The sequence below is a fragment of the Ambystoma mexicanum genome, chromosome 10 (assembly GCF_040938575.1).
Source record: "Ambystoma mexicanum isolate Mex_15411 chromosome 10, UKY_AmexF1_1, whole genome shotgun sequence".
Lineage (NCBI taxonomy): Eukaryota > Metazoa > Chordata > Amphibia > Caudata > Ambystomatidae > Ambystoma > Ambystoma mexicanum.
In genome coordinates, this window is record NC_090932.1 from 369,756,307 (window position 1) to 369,777,491 (window position 21,185).

A 21,185-nucleotide genomic window follows, 5' to 3' on the forward strand; every position below is an offset into this window, starting at 1 on the left:
CCCCTTTAAACCGATGCTTAGCCAAGCTTGTGGCCTCTTCCCTGGGCAGTGCAGGAACCTCCCGACATCCTCCTTCTTGTCCCACGACTGAAGCTCAGGAACAGCAAGATCTGCAGGAACTGCCAGGAACAACTGCCTCAGCTACAGCTTTTCTTCATACCTAAGGTACTGTGCAAATACGGTGTGGAAATCGTTTCTGCTGCGTTGAAAGTTTGTGAAACTTTCCCAACTTTGGAGTCTTGTTCACTCCTAATCCGACATATAACTCTTCTTCTGGCAAACTACTTCCTCGAACATTGGCAAAGACTTAATGTTTACTAACTGAACTGTGCTATCCAATCCAAGACTCTGAACCATTGACTTTGGCCCAGGCGTATTGAATTGCATTGCCAGTTGTAGTGAACTGAAACTATTTGCTCTGCCTATGAAAGTAATTGTGCTTTAATTCTTTTAACCTTTGTCTTTTTACCCTTTTTGAAAGTTGCTGAAGTGCCATTTTGCTCCTACTTCAGGGGAGCCTAACTTGTTCAGAAATGCATTGGTTGTGTACTGTAGTGTATTAGTAGTGAGATTGTGCTTACACCTGTAGTCTTAATTGTTTATAGTGTTCCCAAAGGGTACTGAATGTAACTCACCCTAACATCTACAATGCTGCCTTTCTTGCTCCTTGGTTTTCTCGTGTTCCTATTCTTGGCTTCTCTTCTGCCATATATGGAGGTTGGTGTTTGGAAGCTGTTCGCATTCCCAGTTGCCTTCTTGCTCTGAGTTTTCGTGGGCCTCCCACTCTCGGCTTCCCTTTTGGCATATCCGGGTGTTGATGTCAGGAAGCTGTTTGCTCTCCCACTTGCCTTCTGTGATGGTCTTGGCGTGTTTTGTTGGGCATCCTGCCCACCATGATATGGATATGGTCTCACCACAGCTTGACTCTGCTTTCCTGTTTCACAATGGCTCCTCCATTGATGGGTACGCCGGGCCTCAAGCTTCTCACTCTGGCATTCTGCAGCTCGTTGACAGCCACAGGCTCTAAGGCAAGTCTCAGATCTGCCCCTTCAAGGCTTGATTACGTCAGGGGGCTTCCCCTGCATAGGATACTCTCTGCTTCTCCCTGTTCCTCCACTCATCCCAGTAAAGTATGCATCTTCTCTGAAAGAGATATTCTCCTTTCCTTCTCTGGGCTGGTTGGTTCCTGAATTACCTTCAGCCAAATATGCAGATGCTACATTAGAGTTCATATTAGATAAACCCATGTATGCTACTATGTTGTGCGGCCTAAGGAGTTCCTCACAGGAGCAGGAGTCCTGGTTGCCTAAGAGGGAGCTTCTCCCAGTGAGGTTCCTCTTGTCCAGACCCTTAGGGAGGGTCTTGAGGGGTGGGCTCACCTTCCTAGACTCAGTAGGGGAGGCTCCCCCTTGGGGAGAAGGGACAAATACCTTTGTTTCATCACACTTCCTGTTTACTCTCTTTAGTTTTCCTCTCTGTTATATGAAGAAACAAATACCACTAACAAATTACGCTTTCCAAACAGCATTTACTAATGTTTCCTTTGCAATCAACTTTATCCTGAGCAGTTGAGAAACCAAGACCAATTCCATGGAAATCCATTTGTTTCACATCTGCTTGAAAATGTCAAGCAGGTGTTAAATGGAACACACTGATAAGATGGAGGTGATCAGCACAGTGGAGATCTTATCTTCACTCTATACCCCTCTTCTAACTTGTCAATGCTGAAAAATTGACCAGGGGGGATATTGAGGCAGAGAAGAATTACGCCTCTCTTTTATGTGTCCATTTCCCTGTCTGGTTCCTCTGGATCTTGTTACATTAAAGAATCTGGTTGCACAATGTTTCTTTGTGTTTGAATTTCTTTTAGTAGTCATTAATACTGGATTAGTGTTGCAGCAGTCTTGTTTGGCACAATTGTGAGAGCACACAGTGCCTTGAAATGTGTCTGTGGCCTTTGTTTACTGTTCACGTCACACTAAGATTCACAGGCCTTAACTGTTGTGTTCCTCGAACTTACATAATCACATAAAATTAGTTTGCGGTGCCCATCCTTTCCCTTTCCGTCTCTGCCTCATTTAAAATGAAGCAAATTGTGAGTTAATTTTCTTTCAAAAGTAAATTCCAGACAGGAGACTGCCAGCAATTGCATCTACATGCTGTTGGGTCCCCTGCTTGCAATTTCTATCGTTGACATGGTGGAAAGGAAAATGAATGCAAAAGTTAACTGCACCTGCAAATTACACTTTACAGAAGTAGTTTACTAATGGATTTATATGCAATCCGCTTGGCTTTTAGCAGGTGTAATACCAAAGCGGATTCCAAGGGAATGCTCTTGTTTTGCAACTGCATACAAAAATCATGCATGCATAGAACAAACCACTCTGACAAGACAGAGGAAGTTAGCATGGTGGATATTTTCTCCACTCCGGCCCCCAATACAACAAAATGGGGCAGAGCAGGAAATGGAAGCATAAGATCATTATACCTCGCATTTACTTGACCAGTTCCCCAAAAATAAACTGAGGTTGTACATGGCAATGGTCTCTGCCTGCTATAGAGAATAGGGGTTACAGTTGACAGAAACAGGTCTTTCCTGCTGTGTGAATGGCATTAGAATTGAATTGAAAGGCCAAGAACATGACAGAGAAAATTGGATATGGCTGCTCACATTGATTGGGTGCCTGGCAAAAACCAAATGTTTTTGTAACACGTGGAAGTACAAGCACTCTAAAAAAAAGTTGCTCAAAACATATATAACCAAAAGGGTGCGTGTGGCAAAATGACTTCTGCTCTGCCGGAGCATAAGGATAAGAAGAGACTAAACCACCTGCTCAGACCCCACACTTCTACAAACTAACAGGGATCGGAATCAGAGGGGTTAACACAGGCAGATCCAAGAGATATACTTCAGGTGCCTTTTTTGGATAACCTGAGGTGAGGGTAGGCTATTATCTCAGATTAGGTGTGAACGTGATCCGGTAGCAACCCAAACAGCAAAGTACAACAGTCCACAATAAAGTTACTCAATCAATGGTCTATAAAATATATATAACAATATATATAATTTAAATAAACACACCAATGTACAAATAACTATAAAAACACAATGAAACCCACCCCTGTAAGAGAAAGATAGTGAAATGCAGTGGTGCAGCACCCTGGGCTTTCAACAGGGACAAGAACCAGGCAAGAAATGCAATATGATTTCAAAAGGACATATCCTTGACTTGGGGAAAGGTCCAAAAGTGACCCAGCCAGTTTCTAGGTCCCCAAAAGGTTAGTCAGGGAGACAGGTTCAGCTCAAAGTACCTTATTGAAATGTTTGGTGGTTTGACATCATTGAACCATGCTTCGTGCTGTACTGTGGTGTGGGACAAAAAAACAAGTTTGGATGCAGTGAGTTTTGTAGGGTCAAGCAGTGAGCTGGCGTCAAGTCAGTCTGACGTGGGAGCTTGATGCGTTTGAGTGAGCGTTCAGCATGTACAGGTCAGATGACTCACCAAGGTTGGATTTATGGTCCATTTGTCCGAGATGTTGAAAACGTCTGATTATGGGTTGAACAGTTGGTGGTTCAAGTTTGTTCACAGCAGCGGGCATGTTGTTCGAGCTGAGCATGTGACATGCTCTGCTTGGCACGAAGTGGCAGTGAGCCAGTACAACAGGTGTAAAACAGCAGCCGTTTAAAGTTTTGATGAAGTGCTAAAATCAGCAGCATTAAGTCCTTCTGGTTTGAGTGCCGCCAACACAGTTCAAATGCAGCACGACCAGTTCAGTGTGGTATAACAGATAGCTTTGCTGATCTCATCCTCCAGGCACTGTCAGACCCACTGCAGGGGCTCTAAGGCAGGGTGAGTCAGTTCAGGTTCTGCTCGTTCACCCTAGGGAAATCTGGTGCAGAATGAAAGGCCCTGGTCCTCAGCAAGAGTCACCCCCAATGTGCCTTTGGAAGTCGGTAGAGAGCAGAGCTTTCCTTTGCTTTGGAGCACTCGTCCGGAAACTGAACTCTCCCAAAAGAGGTTCAAATTAATTCTTCCTTGAGTCTTGTAGGCCAAAAGGGAAAAGAGGGCCCCTTTTTTATATGCAAACGTCCATATGCAATTGGACAAAAGAAAGTCTGCTTTAAGGGGTCTAACCACTGGTGTTGTGAAAAAATTGTCTTTGCCTGGTTGCATCATACACAAAGTATTTTGTGCTAACGGAAGCGAAGGAGACAGGAAGGACAAGAGAGGTACAGTTTCCCCAACTTTGCTGAGCTCCCTCTGGCTACCCTAACTCTACCCCCTTCTCAGACCACAGCATCAAAGGTCCTTTGGTATGCAAAACTATGGTGTGAGGCTAGTCTTTTGTGTAGGGTGTGTCCTTTGATTCTTGTTTCCCAGGACATCTCCTTCTGAGGGCCTCTTGGGCTGGAGAGGTATTTCCTGACATCAAAAAAGATCAAAGGAGAGGCACAGTCTTTCAGTCTCTTATCCTACTGGCTGGTAGAGACAGGCTGTCTGACTAGAATATACAAAGAGAACCGAATATCAGGCCACTGAAGAACTAATGAAGGACAAATCAGTTGTAATAAAGGAGGCAGACAGGGGGGTAGCATTGTAATTATGGACCCGGATGACTGTATCAAAATGGCAAATACACACTTACAAACCCCTGGCTGCTACCGGATCTTGAGCAAGAATCTGAAACAGGAAGTGGCGAACATGGAAGTAATTTGGGGGTCTCTAGGGGTCGCAACTGTGACCCCTGTGGTCTCCCTTGCCACCCCTGTGGTCTCCTATGCAACCACTGAAACAAAACGTTTTTTTGTTTTTTATGTTTTTTTTTACAAACTGAAGCTCCTGGTTCTGTGGCCAGCACCATGTGGCTCTTTGTTTCTGGAATGGCTGGCTTTCTTGGTCAAGACTCTTAAAAAAACAAAAAAAAAACAGGGGGTTCCACAAATGTAAGTGACCCTAAATAAGAAAGAATAGGAATAGTAAATAATTTGTCTTTCTGGAATTCCAAACAATAATTGCTAGACTCATTAAAGGTTTATTTTAGGCACATTTCAGAAGTTGATTTAGTCTGTCCTTAAACACCTCATAATTCACAATGCGGACAAAACATCCAAAAAGCATTTAGAGTGTTAGGGAGATTTCTCACACAAGTGCTAAAATCCCTCTACCTTAGAGTCCTCCATCTCTTTTGCTATATTTTTGGACTTTGAACTTTTCATTTTCAATGTGTTTTACTTTTATGCTAATGGACTCTGAAGTCTCACACACCCCATAGGCATCTCCCTTTTACTGTGTGTCACCCAACACCTTTAGTGCAGTGACACAGGGTTGTCTTTTCAGACTTCCCACTTTAAACTCCATTTTCTGGGACTGACTACTGTCTCCCAGAACATGTAAAGTTAGCATTGACTTTACTAGTCTTTTCAAATGTACAGACCCAGTACACCCTATCTTCCAATCGAGTGATGGAGGGATTAATTGTTATCCCCTTTTGTCTGATTCTCATGGAACATTATTATATTCCCCTTTCTCTAAGATTTGGCTGGTGGCAGTGGTATCTACCATTTTTATTCTACCGCAGACTATGAAAATAGCCTTTGGTACCATTCGAGGCTATGGTGGTAGTCTCAAACTCAAATCCGGTAATCCACTTTTATTTTAGCTTAGTTCCGGTCGAGTTCTTTTGCCATATCTTTTTGTAAAGGTCTTTCTAGTGTTTTACATTGCGTGCCAAACCAGATTTGGTTCCTTTGTTCACCGTCCTTTGGCAGGCTTCTGCACAGAAGCCCTCCTTAGGCGCTTGAATGTATGGGTGGACAGGATGTGAGGGAGGGGTTTGAGGCCCCCTGCACAGAGTCTCCTTGGAGACCCAAGTCGCACTCTTGTTTGATTGGCTAGGTTGCTGCCCTGCCAGGACAGCCACCCTGATGTGTGATTGACAGCTAGGCTGTGTGAATGGGGTATTTGGTGCAAAAAAAGCCAGTCTCTGGGACTGGAAGGTAGAGTCACCACTGGAACCAGAGAAACAAAGAGAAGCTGAAGGAAGACGACTGCTGCAACTACTGGACACCCAGAGAAGCCCTGCTTCAGGTCTGAATCGCCTGAAACTTTGACGACAGAGAAGATCTGCAAGGAATCTCCTCCCCTTGTGCTTGGTGGGGACAACCAGCTCGCAAACACCAGACACCGGTCCTCATCCTGGTCGAATTTACTGTGAATCGCTGCAGTAGATCAGATAGCCAGGGGGAAGAGAATCAGTTTGGGTTTTAAGGAGTGCACCTTTTATTCGTCACTTTGCTCCGCTGCTGGCTTCTTCCCTGGGCAGTGCAGAACCCTCCAGCTGTCCTCCTTCTTGTCACCAGAATGGAAGCTTCAGGAACCGTGAGCCTGCAGAAACTGCCACAAACAACTGCCTCAGCTACAGCATTCTTCTTCTTTAAAGGTACTGTGCAAATTCGGTCGTTCGTTTCACCCAATTGCAGTGAAAGCGCGGGAAATCTTTCACCACCTGAAGGCTTGTCCTTCTCTTCTCTTTTAAGTAACTTTTCCTCTGACCAACTTCATTTTGAACTCTTGGCAAAGACTTAACCGTGAACTACTTTGAACTGTGTGTTCCTTTGCAAAGACTCTGAACCATTAACATTGGCCCAGACCTATTGACTTGAATCCTAGTTGTAGTAGCCTTTTCTAGATTGCCCTGCATATAAATTGTTGGTGCTGTTGATTTTGGATAACCTTGTCTTTTCTCCCTTTTAAATTGCTGGAGTGCCATTTTGCTCACACTTCATTTTGAGCTTAACGTGTCCAGAATTAATTGGGTGTTGTTGTGGTATACTAAGACTTAGATTTTCTGCTGCTTTATGATAGTGAACTGTTTTATAAATGATGGTGTAAATAAACGTATATTCTTTTACTCAGAAACCTTTAATACGTGTTTGTTTGAACCATAGTTCAGTTCATAGTACAGTTGTGATTGGCCTGTAGTTGGTAGGAATAGCAGTGCCTAAGGATTTTTTCTTTTTAAAAAGGGGGCGGACTCAGGCTTCCTTAAGGCTGGCTGGTACTATGCTTGTAGAGAAGGAGGCATTTATGAATGCGATGAGTGGGGTTCGTATTATTTCAGCAGTGACATCACGGTCGGGGAACACTCCTCGCCTGTGGGGGGTTCTTAGGCTCAGTTCCAGAATACCTGGAAGCATCTTTTCAGCAACACTTGGTTCCTATCCGTAGTCTCCACGGGCTTCAGTTTTCTTCTTCCTTTGCCTCTTCCATCTTCTCCTCCTCTTCAGATCGGGTCCCCGGATCTTTTTAACAGGAGGTACTTTCGCTCTTGGAGATGCAGGCGATAGAACCAGTTCCTCTTGTAGACAGAGATTCCGGGTACTATTACATGATTTTTGCAGTACCCAAGAACAACTAGGCTGGCCTGAGGGTTGTCCTGGACCTGTTATTTCAAAATCTCTTTACCGCTGGAACACTTCAAGATGGTTACTCCAGTGCACATAGTCAAGTCTTTCTCTGCAGGGGACTGGATGTGTTCCCTGGACCCCAAGGATGCGTACCTGCATGTTCCCATCTACCAACCGCATCAGAAGTTTCTGCGGTTCATGATTGTCCTACCACTTTCAGAAAAAGGTGCTGCCCTTCGGCCTGAACTCTGCTTCTCATGTCTTCACCAACTTGATGAATGCAGTGGCGGGTGTTCTCTGCATGGAGGGCCATTATCTGGACATCTGGCTACTGAGGGCAGGGTCACCTGAAGGGATGGTACATTCGCGCCAGAGATTAGCGGATCCCCTTCATCAGCTGGGGGTCTCCTTCAATCACCATTGTGTCCATGTCAGGAACTGGTCTTCCTATGGGTGCGTTGGAACACTACCGTTCAGCGTGTATTTCCTACAGCCCAGAGGCTTCTGTCCCTCTGCAAGGTGGTGGGGCAATTTCTGGCCAACGCATCCACCTCATCATGGTGGCTCCAGCACATTCTGGGCCTGATGGACTCCTGCGTACTCACTGTACAGCACGCCCGCCTCAAGATGAGGCACCTCCAGCTCCACATGGCGGCCAATTGGGATCAGGAGACAGGGTCTTGGTTGGACAGGATCCCCATACCACTGCTGCCCAATTTTCACTGGTGGCTGATGGATGGTAATCTTTCAGTGGGAGCCCCTTTCACCCGACCAGAGCCTACCCTGGTGGTGAGGGCAGACTCCTCTCTTTCGGGCCGGGGGGCTGCTCTGGAGGGCTACATGATTTATGGAGCATGGTCCAGGACAGAAGCCCTCCTGCATATCCATCAGCTCAGGGCAGTAGGCCTGGCCCTCAAGGCGTTTTACCCCTCATCACAGATAAGTCGGTTCTGGTCAGGACGGACAATTCGACGGTACACTTCCACCTCCCACACCCCCACTGCATGGATGCAGTATCGATCTGGGAATGGGCCCTGACGAAGGGAGTTCCTATTTTAGCAATCCACCTCCCGGGGGACAGCAACGCATATGGGGACCAGCTGAGCCGCCTGGGGTTCAACACCTACGAGTGGGAGTTGCACACCGACTCCTCCTTGTTGTCCCTGTTATGGCGTTTGGGGTTCGCAGACCTGGATTTGTTCGCATCCACTCTGAATCCCAAGTGCCCCCAGTTTGTTTCATGGGCAGGACAGGGTGGGAGGTCTCTGGGAGATGCCTTCCAGAACTGGTGGCACGTCTGCCAGCAGGTGTTATGCTTTCCTGCCCACCCCACTGCCCCAAATTCCCCTCTGCAAGTTTTAGGCTTCAGTGCGTTGCAGCCTCATCCTGATTGCCCCCACTGGCCTTCGAAACACTGGTTTTTGGATCTGCTGCAGTTGTGCTCCTAGGGTCCCGTCCACCTTTCGATCACCTGCAGGAGATTCCTGCCGCAGCAGGGCAGTGGAACATCTGGACCCGGCCAAGATGGTACCGGCAGCCTGGTTCCTGACCAGCTGAGGCTTCAGCATGCTCAATCTTCAGATGACAACTGGGACATCATTCAGCAGGCCAGGAGGCCCTCAACTCGGTGCCAGTATAATAGGAAATGGACTTGTTTCTGCCATTGGGCTTGTGACAAGGGTCTGGACCCTGTCACCTGTCCTCTGGATGATGTACTGTTTTTTTCAGTACTCCTGGCTCGTTCTGGAGTTCAGGTGGACACGTGCCGCCCTTATCTGGTGGCCATTGGGGCTTAAAGAAATTCCCCTGAGCATGTGTTTTCTGCAGCCAACCCGGCGGTTAAGGCCCACCTTAAGGGGTTGTCTAGGCTTTTTCCTCTGGTGCATATGCTGCACCTGGTCTGGAACCTCAATGTGGTTCTTGCAGCTTTGCAGCGCAAGCCTTTCAAGCTGATGGCCTCTGCGGGCATCGGCTTGGTGACACTAAGGACAGTTTTACTGGTCGCTCTCACCTCTGTGCGCAAGGTTAGTGAGCTGCAGGCATTGTCCTTGTGCAAGCCCTTCACCACAAGACCATCATGCGCACTCACACAAACTTCTTGCTCAAGGTGGTCTCTCCATTTCATCTGAATCAAGAGATCTGCCTGCTGGTGTTCTTCCCGAACCTGCTGTCGAAGGAGGAGAGGGAAATGCATTCCTTGGCACTCTAGCGGATCCTCAAATTTTATCTCTCTCGGGCGAAATCCTTCAGGAAGCCTGAGGCATTGTTCTTGACTTTTGGTGGCTCCTCCCCCAGCTCTCCGGCTTCCAGGTGGAAGGTTCAGGCCCTCTCCAAGATGTACACGGCAAACCTGTTCCTGAGTGGATTCCTGCCCATGCGGTCATAGCCAAGGCCAGAGCCGTCGCCTTTCAGAGACATGCTTCTTGGGATCTCATCAGCAAGGCGGCTACTTGGGCCAAACTAGAATCTGAATGGAGGACCAACAGCACCACTGCAAACAAATTGAAATTCCTGCAACAGATCCGCTCATATGAAAAGGAAATACAAAAAGCAAAGAGGAAGCATTACGACAACCAAATCTTCAGAGCACCAAACACCCAAAAATAACTCTTCAAAATCATAAACAAAATAAAAAAAACCACCGGGCTGCAACAACACGCCAATTCCATTGATGAAACTTTGCGATAACCTAAGAGATCACTTCAAAAACAAAATAACCTCTATACAACACACCATACAAAACAGACCAAGCGATCACAGCTCAAACCCCAGCTACACCGATGAGGAACACCCAAACAAGCTATGAAGCTTCCCAGAAATATCAGTTGAGGCTTTCGTCAAACTGGTAAACCAAAGCAACAAATCAGGCTCTCCTGAAGACCCTTGCCCCCCAGACATGTACAAAACAATCCTCAAAAAAGGTAACCCCCATGGAATACCACAGGAATCTCCTCAACCACTCAATCTCAGCAGGTAAAGTACCACAGGCCTTCAAATCAGCGTACATCAAGCCGCTACTCAAAGACACAACAGAAAATGTAGAGGATTTATCCAATTATGGACCCATCTCCAACATACCCTACATAGCCAAACTGCTAGAAACGTATGTCTACAAAATAACCCAAGAATTCATAGAAGAGCACTGCCTACTAGACCAGACACAAGTTGTTTTCAGACCAATGAGAGGAACAGAATCAGCTCTCCTCTCAATATGGGACGACCTAAAAACGAACGCAGACTCGGACAACAGTACTGCCCTGATTCTCCTTGATCTGTCCGCAGCTTTCAACACTGTCAACCACAACATCCTCATAAAGAGATTAGAAGGACTAGGGATTACAGACACCACCCTACTATGGATCAAATCCTTCCTAACAAACAGAACCAAAACTATCTGGATGAAACCTTTTAAATCCAAACCTAGAGACTCCATGTGCGGAGTACCACGAGGATCATCCTTCTCCCTGCTTCTATTCAACATCTACATGTACCTATTAATCAAACTCATCAAAAAACACGGGCTCACATGCTACAACTAAGCCGAAGATACTCAAATAATCTTCAACATACAAGACACCCGAGAAGAAAACACTACACTAGAGAATTGCCTTTGTGAGATATTGAACTGGATGAACCTCAACCACCTCAAAATCAACCCAGGCAAAACAGAGATAATGATTGTTTCAAAAAAGGGAGGAGACATCAGCTACATCCCCTGGCCAAGAGAGCTCGGCACCATACTAGAACCATCAACTGTAAAAAACCTAGGGGTCCTGATGGATAACAACCTCACTCTAGAGCCACAAGTAAACTCTCTACTCAAGAAATGTTTCTTCCTCCTGTGAGCAGCAAAAAGGATCCTACTGTTCCTGTCGTTCACCAACAAAACACTTACCATCATCGCTCTGATCATGTCCAGAGTAGACTATGCCAATAGCCCATACCTGGGCATGCCCGAACGACTTCTAAAACAGCTACAACGCATACAAAATGCAGCAGCCAGACTCCTCCTCGAGCTACCCAGAAGAGAACACATCACACCTGCGCTAAAAATACTACACTGGCTACCATTAAAACAGCAAATAAAGTTCAAGTCCATGTGCATCACGCACAGAGCAATACACAAACAAGGCTTAGAATTCCTAAGCGATAAACTACGCCTACATCAACTGACAAGAACACTGAGATCACGCACCGACATCCGCCTGGAACCAAAACCATATAACAGAAGAAAATTCGGAGGATCCTCTTTCTCTCACCAGGCACCGAAAACCCCGAATGACCTACCTAAGAATATACGGAACACAACAAACCACCTAGCATTCAGGAAACTCCTCAAATCATGGCTCTTCACAGCGTAACCACAACAGCGACGCACTAGAATGCCCACCCTATTAAAACGATGAAAATAACACCAACCTCGGCCACTCTCAAAATGGACAAACACTGAACCCAAAGAACCGACCACACAACAGACCATAAGATATCATGGGAAATAGCCACAAAAGGAGGTCTCCAGAGACTGATCACATACTCAGACCCAGATGAAAGCCCTAAATGACTCATCAACTCCCCCCAGACGTACCATATCCAAACCGGCAGACTCATTTAGATAGAAAGTTTGAGAGGAGTCCACTACACCAGCCCCAGCACCCAAGGAGGAGAATAGACACCCAACCCGCATTAATCAATCCATCAGCATTAGAACACCTACAGAGCTGGCTAGAATAGAACGACGAGGAGCAATCGGAACACTTACAGAGCGTGTTAGAACAGCACCGGGAGCACCCGACACAAACCAAACCCTGCCAGGCGTAACCCCTTTGCCCACCCTGATGAGATTGGGAGGATTGGCGAGTGCCACACTCGGACAGATTTCTGAACTTCTGTTAAAATTCATACAACCGACTATCTCATTCACAAATCTCACACAACCATCTCTCGCACAACAACCCACACGCACTTCACAACACTGCAACAACACATAAGCAACACCAACAGCACACGAGGACTGACACCGATCCGACACTCGCACCAAAGCTCAGCAATTGGTGTATACCGAATTGAAGCTGCCAACAGAACACCACTCCTCTCACTATCCTCCTCCCGCTTCACCTACTAACCCATCCCACCTTCTCATTTGCAGATCCGCCAGAGTGCCTGGGGACCAACTCAGTTGGTGACGGTGCGCGGTACAAATACCTTTAACATTTAACATGAACATTTAACATTTAACATAGTGATTGCTGTCCTTTGTGTAACCTCTTGTACTGCTCACTTTACTCTTGAGATAAGTCTGGCTGTTCAGCCATCGCTTCCACTTTACTGTGTAGTACAGGCTTGTACCAAAGGTGAAATTGTACTTACACTTGTAGCCTTAATTGTGTGTAGTGTTCCCAAACGGTACTGCATATGATTCTGCCTAACATAGAGTATAATAAGCATCCATTTTGGACCGTGTATTTTGCTTTTCGCAAGTTGCAGTTATAGTATGTTTTTTTTCAGTTGTTGTCTCTGTTACGATCATTAAAATACGTTCCATCTCGGTGTCCTCGGTCACTTGACAACATCCTTGTGCCTACAAGCTTTTGTACAGTGTAGAAATGATTGACCATAGCACCCCTGATTTAATTGTGCCACAATGAATGCCTAATTGTAATGTCCCTATCTTTCCTATCTCCCTGACATGCTCTTCAGGATGTTTGTTTGCATGTATGAGGTAATGAGTGCCCAGAGTACTGTATGATGTGTGAGTGTACTGCTTTCCCTGCACTACTCTAAATTCTTTAATACAAAGTGATGAAACCTCTCAATGGTGTGTATTTTCCAACATCTGAAGTCTGAAAAGTAGATGCACACAAGCTTGACAAGTGGCCAAATGTGCACCATACCTGCAGATGAACTGGCCTGCAGTTCAGTTACCAGTTTAATTGTATTCAGTACATAGTGTAATTTGCTTTCTGACTTTGAAATCATTCAGGCATATAATTGCTAATTTTACTATAGCTAGTAAAATAGCTCAGTGGGTTGCGGTCTCACTGCTGCGATGTGTTTGATCTACAGGTTTGAATCTCAGCAAGTATGAATGAGAATTGTATGGATAAGGAACAGAAGAGACCCAAGCACTACCGCATGAAGGGGTGACATCTATGTAAAATCTTGGTACCTGAAGAACACCCGGACCAGCAGGTAAGTTATTTGTAGGTTTATTGTAGATAAGATGCCAGGAAGAAACATTGGCATTTCCCATGAAGCCAGCATAGTTCTCAACTGTAAACCTTAGAACCAGCTTTCAGAACATAGCATCCCCAACACTCCACACACTCTGACATCACTGCATTCCATTCAACAGTGATGTCACCACCTCACCTCAGATACACATTACAACACCTCTCCTTCCTTTCATTTCTTGAACAAGGAGGAATTCCACTAAAACCATCACTGACACAATTCCCCTACATACACGTGTGGCCAGCATGTAATGCACCAACTAACCATACTCCACTGACAACAAGGAAACTGCCACCTGGAGCTCAGCATCACCCTCAACACATCCAGTTTTATGACACTAGGGAAATGTGCTTAACCACGAAACCATGGGACAACATAACCTACAAGACACTCCAAGAATACACTCTCTAACTGTGCCTCCAAAAAATTGGACAAGCATTGAGACACCCCAACTTCAACTCCAGAACACTCCCAAATCCAACTCCAACTCCACTCCTCCCTCTCAAAACACCCAATGAGGAACCCAATGCATTCTAATAAGGGCTAACTCCTCCCATAAACTGAACTGGAAAAACCCTCAAGAAACAAAAATAATAAACTAAGCGCTACCACCTGTTCCAAGCTGCCCCTTGGAACCTAGGACCTGCCATGCCCCAGCGTTCCCAAAAATATAACCTACCTAACACGCTAAACCATCGGTGCACAAACAACCTTCCACCCTAGTCTGCACTCTAAGGCACCAGGGCTGCCACCCCCGGGCAAAATCCCAGCTCATCAAGAGCAACAATAAGCACACCATCACTACATCAGTTCACCACAGAACCCATACAGAGCACCCCCAACAGAACAGGAACACCTAACAACGACAGTCCAAATAGACTGTGCAACAACGCAACTCCTTAACCACCACAACACGAGATCTAAGTCTCAATCAACTGCCCGTGACAATACACCAACACACCACTAAGGACCCCTGGTTCAGCCAAACTGCATCACCGCAGCACACCAACACCACTACTCAGGACCCCTAGTCCAGCCAAACTGCATCACCGCAGCACACGAACACCAACACCACCACTCAGGAACCCTAGTCCAGCCAAACTGCACCACCGCAGCACACCAACACCACCACTCAGGACCCCTAGTCCAGCCAAACTGCACCACCGCAGCACACCAACACTCAGGACCCCTAGTCCAACCAAACTGCACCACCGCAGCCCACCAACACCACCACTCAGGACCCCTAGTCCTGCCAAACTGCAGCACCGCAGCACACCATCCCTGCAACCCAGGACCCCTAGTCTGTGCCAAACTGCTACACTGCAGTGCACCATAACTACTATGCAGTACACCTCCATGAGACCCCACAACCCATGAACTGCCCTAAGAGGAATAATGGGTAGAACACACCACCCTACCCACAGCAGAATCCACAACTGCAGCCAAAATACTATACATCACCAATCACTCCATGAGTCACAATGCAGGACAACTGGCAATGAAAGTTCAGCAACGCAACTCACCTACACATGCTCACAATCACATAACTCATTCTGCTCTCGAGACAGATGACACAATGAATAAAGTACTTAACATTAGCATTAATCAGAAATTTCAGCAAGGGATGGAAATCTAATGAGATTCACTGGACCACACAAGTTAACTCCGAGCTCCATGAAGGAAATACCAAAACACCAAGGACCAAAACAGGTGAACAATGATGAGAAAGAACCCATTCCCACGAGTCCGAACTCACCCACATGTCCAGGTCGAAAAGACCAATCCGCCCACCTGCAATAAAATTGGGTCAATAGGCAGCAATAGATCTGCATTACAGCATTACATTATATGCCTTCGGTCTGATGTGCGCTTAACAAATGTGAATAAATAAATAAATAAATAAATAAATAAATAAACAAAAATGCAATAAATATCAAACACACGCAGGCAACACACCAAACACACCTTCCCATACTGGCCCATACACACACATCACACACACACATGCACCGGTGCTAAATACGTACAGGCCACAACACATAACAGGACACCACACAAACGGCCAGAAAATATTCCTAATACTGTCTTAAAAGAGACACGTAGACCTCCTTCTGTAGAACATCACACAGGAACCCGAGGTAGACAGGTTTCCGACCTGTACACAGCAGTCTCCATTAGCTTGAAGGAAAATATTTGTGTCATCCATGTCAGACGAACACGCTGTCCTCAGGGTGTCCCTCGTCACGCACCGTGACTGACAATCCACAAAAGTGCACCCTATAATCTTTTCCCGGGTTCCAAACTCCTCCATTAATGAAACGCAAGTCCCACGATCACTGGCAGACTTGCTCTTGGGACCGCTGGAGAAGCAACATGCACCACTCCTCATCTGGGCCCATACACATTTGCCTTTTTCAAACCGCGCAGCCGCAGCGCATCCGTAGCCTCTTCCACGTTCCAGCAACCTGCGCTGGAACGCGGGGCAACAACGAAATGACATCACCATCTCAATCGGAGCGCCGCAGAAGACACATCTCCGCCCCTTGTTCCTCATGGCAAACTCTGTATAATCCAAAGCGCCGAGAAACCACACCTCGGGCGCTCTGTGCCCACGTTGTTCGAACATGGCACAACAGGGGCAACTATGGCTCGGCCGCCGCAGACATCCAACAGGCCCTGCTTCACACTGCCCAAAGGAAACGCTCCTCTGGTCTCCGATGGGAGAAAGGGCGCACAGCGACTCGACCCCCCCCGGCTCCCACGTTAGCTCTGGGAATTCCCTTCCAAGTCATCCGGGCCCCGGCACCAGTCTTGCTAGTAGCCACTTTGAGTAAGCACCACCCAGCCTGCTCAGGACTTATCCTCACTGGTGTAGCTCCATGCTCCTCCCCGCACACCGAAACGTGTGCCGTACAACTTTCCTTTTGATGAAGAACATGATGGACGCACACACTGACTTGCCAGAACTTCAAGGAGGCACTTTCCCTTCAGCAACCTCTTAGCCCTGCACAACGTGAATGAGTGCAGTACAACTCCGCTCCCAATGCCTGGACACTCATACCCAGCACCACCCGGCCTGCTGAGATGCTGTCCCCAGCTCGGGAAACCACGAGCAGATGATGGCTGGCATCACCCATGGGACATGGCTAAATGGAGGGTGATGCTCCTGGACTTCAACAGCTGCCCCCTCCACGACAGGATCCCATCATCGAACCAGTGTAATATCTTGGTTCCTGAAGAACTCCCGGACCAGCAGGTAAGTTACTTGTAGGTTTATTGTAGATAAGATGCCAGGAAGAAACATCGGCATGTCCCATCAAGCCAGCATAGTTCTCAACTGTAAACCTTAGAACCAGCTTTCAGATCATAACATCCCCAACACTCCACACACTCTGACATCACTACATTCCATACAACAGTGATGTCACCACCTCACCTCAGATACACATTACAACAATCTACCACCCAGCTAGTATATTCACAGAGCACCATAAGGTAATTAAGCTACGTTAACTTATGTAAATCTATTGAACACTATACCACTTGGGAATTCTAATAGAATTTCACTTTACATTATAGGAACACCTCAAGTAACCTCATTGACTCAAGAGTACACAAACTGAAGACCAGTACCCATTATTTCACACTGGCAGTCAAGACTGTGAATTGTGAACTGTTTCTATAAATGTGAAATTGTTTTCACAAACCTGATAATGTTGAACTGATGAATAGTCATAATTGATAGAAAGTTTGTTTGAGTTTTTTCTCCTGAAGAAGAGAGTTATCTATCGAAACGCATAGAGCACCTATAATTGAAAAATGTATTTACTTAGTTTCTTATTGTTTACCTGAATATGCAAAAAGTTGTGAGTTCAATGTTGAACAAATTGTAATGTAAAAATCAAGATTATTCAATTTAAATTGATATATACAACAGAGTAATTATGAAAGAATAATCATTTACCTTTCTTACCTTCAATTGACTAATACATTTTTCTTAATTTAAGCACACAGAATGTGGTTTGAAAGAAATTGCAATTAAAGTCTGAATATATGGGACCACCAGCTGGATGAGTCCCACTAAACTTTGACTGATAGGGCAACTTCTAAATGGATAGGTGTGCAGGGGACGGGAGTACCCATTATAACATGGGTGATCCATTGTGTTTACTATTGAATCTCAGCAAGGCCAACTCAGCCTTTCATCCTTCTGATGTTGATACATGAGTACCAGCTGAGATTGGATGATATTGTATGTACATTTGTTCAATATGGAGCGCTTCAGCGTAAGTGCCATATAATAGCACATCATAATCATTTTGCCTTGGACTTCTGCTTGAATTCACAGTAATTTGGAAATATGGTCCTGTACACACTGATATTAATGATACATATTCTGATCCATTCTTGTATGAAATGTATATCATACTACAGTCATATCGTAAGCATATTTTTCATAGTGTACTTAGGAACAATGCTACATGATGCCAGTTCCTGTTTTGTCAAGGGGTGAAAGGTTGTGTGCCATTGCTTCCTGTTATGTCACTTCGGGGTGGGGTTAAATGACATCACTTCCTATGATGTCATCAGAGGTCAAGGGTCATGTGATGTCACTTCATCTACAACTGTCATTTTGGTGAAATGACGTCCGTGGTGGTGAACAAATTGAAATACCTAATTGGGAAATGGCACAGACATGGCCTACTGATGGACCAGGAAAAAACATACTTAACAGTGAGAGAGCCCACTATGTATTTCCTACCTAAAATACTTAAAACCTATGAAGGAATTCCAGAAGCAAGACCAATAATGAGTGGGGTACGTTGGGCCACTGAAAAGATTACTGAATATCTGGACACTGTTAATTGCCCATACTTGTCCAACATGCCATCTTATTTACGAGATACTACACAAGTACTAATATCTTTGAAAGAACTGGAATGGGAAACTGGCTACAGACTAGTGACGATGGATGTTAAAGCTCTGTACATGTCCATACAACATGAGCTAGCGATTAAGGCACTTGAATGCATATTCAGGAATAGTTTGGCATCACATTATGAGCATATTAATATGCTGAAAGAAATGCTAAATGTGACTATGGAACAAAACAAATGTATCTTTAATGAACACTTCTATCAACAAATTAAAGGGATGGCCAGGGGCGCAATATATGTTCCAGCCCTGGCAATTCTATTCATGGGCCACTTTGAGGATGAATATGTGTATGTGGATTAATGCATTAAGGAAAATGCCATTATGTGGCAGGGGTACATGGATGACATGTTGGTTGTTTGGAAAGAGAACCATGATGACTTAGAAACATTCATCAACAGACTTAATGGGAATAACTTTGGGATAAGTTTTAAACATTACAGCAATGAGAAGAGAAGAGATTTTTTGGATTTGACAATCTACATGCACTTACCGGAAGGAAACAGAAGTTGATTCCACTATGCATGCCACAAGTTGCCACCAGAAATCAGTGATTAACAATATACCATTGGGAGAATTTACAAGAGCTAGGTGCAACTGTGAAGATCAAGAAAGGTTTGCTATGGAATGTAACTTGTTAAAGAATAGATTTTTAGCAAGAGTCTACTCCTTAAACAGTATTGAAAAGGCCCAGGACAAAGTCCAGCGTATGGAAAGAGAGATGACTTTGAAACTCAAACAATGGAAAATGGAACAGAATCAAGGGACTATTACATTTGTGACCAAATACTGTAAGGACAAAGATCTTATCAAAGGAGCATATACTGGAAAGGAGCGGGCTAATTTTTACCGAGAAGGAAATTGAATTTATCATTTGGCTGCCAAATGTCATTTTTAAAAAGAATCTGAAATTGTGGGCTCCTATATTCAAAGAGGTTGTAAGGACAGTTCAGATCTCACTAAGCTGGAAATATACAACATTGCTACCAATTTATAAAAAAGGTATTCGCGACTTACCAACAAATTACAGGCTACTAGCCATGATAGACTGTAGTTCTAAGATTTTTGCATAGATTCTTTTAAGTCATATTAAAATATGCTTAACTAAAGAGAGTATATTAAATCGCCAGCAAGCAGGTTTTAGAAAAGGGTATAGCACTTTGTCAAATTTGTGGACGTTAAACTATTTTATTAGACAGATGCGATATTATCACATAAAAACCTTTTATGTATGTTTCATCGACTTTTCAAAAGCTTTTGATACTGTTAGTCGAAATTTACTTTGGGAGTTCATGAGGGAAATGGAATGGGAAATTGAAACACTTGTGTATAGGCGCGTTATAAATACCATATCATATCATATAATATCATATCATATCATATCATATCATATCAATATAGGCACAGATTTTTTACTTTATAAAAGCCTTATACACAGATACTAGAGTCCGTGTGAGAATCAATCAAAAGGGCTCTTTAGGAGACGAGATAAGGACCAACTATGGCTTAAAACAAGGCTCTGCTATAGCGCCGACGTTATTTAATATTTATACCTTTGATCTGGGAAAAAATCTTTCAAAGTGCAAAAATGTCCCTCCTAAGAATGGCCCGCAGTCCATCTCTTGGCTGTCATATGCAGCTGACATTTAATTATGGACCAAACAGCGATCAGACTGCAGCACAGCCTCACTGCACTGAACCAATTCACAACGTGTCATGGCCTTTTAATTAATCTAGACAAAACTAAGGTTATGATTTTCAAGAAAAGTAGAAGTGGGATTAAAATATATGGGTGGACGATTGGTAATTTACACCTGGAAGTGGTTGATACATATACATACCTAGTTATCCCAATCTCATGTAACAGTGAGGAGTGTCTTTCCAAGGCTGTGGCTAGATTTTTTGCCAACAAGACTTTTATTCAAAAAGGCCCAGGTCATTCTGTAGAGGGTCTAAGATTACTATAAAAAACCTTAGTATCCTATATGGACTTGAAGTATTTTCAACAAAAGAAGTGTACTGGTTGAATGCATTGGAAGGGACATTATGGAGAAAGGCCCTGGGGTTAGCAAATCTGGTGCCGGTCGAGGCAATCTGTAATGAACTGGCGCTGACCAGACTGAGTACCCAGAAAAAGATCTACTCCAGTTTTTATACTTTAAAATAGTAGATGAATGTGTTAGGGATAACTCTAGCTATGGTTACTACCAAGGCCTGATTGAACTTGTTTCACCCTGCTTAGCTCTGAAAAAATGGATCAAGGATATAATTACCTTCCTAACTGAAATTGACTACTCTAACAGTGCAGAGGAAAACTGTACTGTTAAGTGTAAAATGGTAATAGCAAAAGCAAGGGCTTTGGACTGCTGTGATCGAAATGCTAAATTTAGTAGGGAAATCAACTTACACCAGTCACGCATTACAAGCACTTGCGATAGACAACCCCTGCACATATTTAAAAAATATCCAAAACCCTAAAATCAGGAACTTAAGTATGTGTTTGAGATTAGGACAATTGCCCACACTATCTAGAACAGGAGCATGGCAGGGTATTCCTAATCAAGAATGAATGTGCAGACTGTGTAAATCTGAGATAGAACCTGATCGACAC